The 2,500-nt window shown below is 50.8% G+C and overlaps 1 protein-coding gene across 1 annotated transcript in view; it reads right to left on the reverse strand.

Annotated features, from left to right (window-relative positions):
• The window catches only part of Cda4 (chitin deacetylase Cda4), a 37,870-nt gene that overhangs the window by 34,526 nt on the left and 844 nt on the right, over positions 1–2,500 (reverse strand). The window lies entirely within an intron of this gene.

Genomic DNA, 2,500 nt, shown 5'->3' on the forward strand with positions numbered 1-2,500 from the left:
GACTATGATTGACAACGGTGACCACCTGCTATTGGTTGTCCTGCGACATTGACGTCGGGGAGAGTCATCTCCCCGACATCCATTTTCTAAACCATCAACGCCATTTTCTAGACCATCATCACCCTCACTTCTATCTGGAAGTGCACCCTTGACGGAGTTGCTCTCGGTCTCTGGACTGGCAGACACCTCTATCAAATTCTACTATTTTCATCCGACCGTCTTTTATTCATGATAATGAAAGAACACTGCTAACAACTGCTCCGTACCTTACCATCCTGCTAGCTGGTGACACACTGATACAGAACAGACAAAAGTCCAGTGCTATTTCTTTTTAGAGAGATCTATTGGGAGGTCGAGGGCCACTCATGATGACCTGGGGGTGTGGATGTCCTAGTCAATAAAACTTGAAGAAACACTTATTATTGTTAATACCAAAAGCATATGAAAACGATCTACTGCCTAATGAGATGTGTTGTACTTGACAACTTTTAACACTAAAAGTACATCCAGTTCTCCTTTGCTTTGCAAACTCAATGGGTATATTCATTGAAATTTATTTGCAGTCATTTTCGTCGCTCGTCACCACCTATTATCTAAGTTCTAACATCAACAGCCGGTGGTAGAATTCCTGAGGTGCCTGGGTGCCTGTCACCGAACCACCCAACCACGTCTCAGCACTCTCACTTCCTTTTTCTTTTTCTTGTGCCCTCTGACCCAAGATAGTGTGCAACGGGATCTGCGGGGGCAAAGGTGACTCGCAACCCACAAAAGAACAGGTGGAGGGGGACAGAAGGAGGGACGGAGAAGGAGGGGATAGTGTAGGGGGAGGGGAGGGGAGGAGAAGGGAGGGAAGGGGAGGATTCGAGAGGAGAAAGAGGCGAAATTGGGTGGCAGGGGATGGAGAAAAGAGGAAGGGGAGAAGAAGGGAGCACAGATCGTCATAATTTCCTTTGGATACTGTTTATATCTTCGTACCACCAGAAAAGGCTGATCGTGCCCGAATCGTTAGCTTTGCGGCCTTGTCACGAGTACGGCCTGGAACTCCCTCACTCTCTCTTTCTCTCTTGCAAGACGCTGGTATCATGCTAAGACAAGTGAGCCTCCGTCAGTGCCGTCGTCGGAGAGCAGGTGCCTTTCAGGAGACGGCAACAGTCTGTTGAAATGTGTCCAGTAATAGGTCAATCCGGTGAACTTTAGGGGCAGCGGAGACCTAAGCGGCAGTGACCTTCTCTAGGCACAAAACATAATCTGACCTACATTACAGGACCACTTAGACGGGCTAAACCCCAAAATGTCATGGAAGCATACGTGGAAGGCTGGAGGTTTGTGCAGGAGGCCACGGGAACGGAGGAGAAAGAGGAGGGGGAGGAGGAGGAGGAGGAGGAGGAGGGTGAGGAGCAGGACGGGGAGGAGGGGGCACGTGGAGGTCTGGTGGCTTAGAGCAGAGAGGAGGAGGAGAGGAGGAGGAGGAGGAGAAGGAGGACTGAGAGCTGCTTGAAGAGGTAGACAAGGTAGAGGAGAAAAATATCCAGTCAGCAGTGGACCGGTGTGGGATGGAAAGATGGGAAGCGAGGGGTGGGGGGCGGGGGGTGGGGGGTGGGGGTGGGTGGACGGGTATGTAGATGGGATGGAGATAGTAGTGCACGGGGAACTTACGAGTAGATACGAGGAGCAGGAGGAGAGGAGGAGGAAGAGAAGAAGAAGGAGAAGGAGGATGAAGAAGAAAAAAAGGGGAAGATGAAGGACGAGGATAAGGAGAAGGAAGAAGACGGGTTCAAGTAGGGGGCAAGAATGAATAGAAGGAGAAGAGGGAAGAATGACGTAATAGGAGGAGGGTAGGAAAAGGAAGAGGAAGAAAGGAGGAATAGGGGTAGGAAGAGGGATAAGAAGAGGAGAAGGAGAAGGAGAAGGAGGAGGAAGAAGTGGAGATTGATGTAGTGATGGTGATGATTGGGTGGAAATGCAGGTGGCGATGGTGGTAGAGGAGGTGGGGTTGGTACAAGGGGTGGTGTGGTGGTAATCGTGGTAGTGGTGGTGGTAGTCCGGAAGGGGGTAGAAGTGATGGTGGAGGTGTAGTTAGTGGTGGTGGTGATGGTGGTGGATGTGGTGGTAGTGAAGGTGCTGGTGGAGGTGGTGGAAGTGGTAGTGATGGTGGTGAAGGTGGTAGTGGTAGAGGTTTTGGTGGTGGAGATGGTGGTGGAGGTGGTGATAGAGATTGTGTTGGTGGAGGTAGTGAAGGTGGTGGTGGAGGTGATAGTGGAGGTACTGGAGGAATAGGAGGAAGAGAGGTAGGTAGGAAGGAGGAGGAGGAGGAGGAGGAGGAGGAAGAAGAGGAAGATGAAGGGGAGCAGGATCAAGAGTAGGTTTTGTAATATGCCCCCAGAAGAAGGCGCGAGAGCGTCAACACACCATGAGGAGCAATCAGACATTAGATTCACATTCACTGGCAACCAAAGCCTCTGGTCGTAAGTGTTAAGCGTCTCAAGAACAGGAGGAAGGT

This window comes from Oratosquilla oratoria, chromosome 9, assembly GCF_046742065.1.
Source record: "Oratosquilla oratoria isolate Oo_2021 chromosome 9, ASM4674206v1, whole genome shotgun sequence".
NCBI classification, from domain to species: domain Eukaryota; kingdom Metazoa; phylum Arthropoda; class Malacostraca; order Stomatopoda; family Squillidae; genus Oratosquilla; species Oratosquilla oratoria.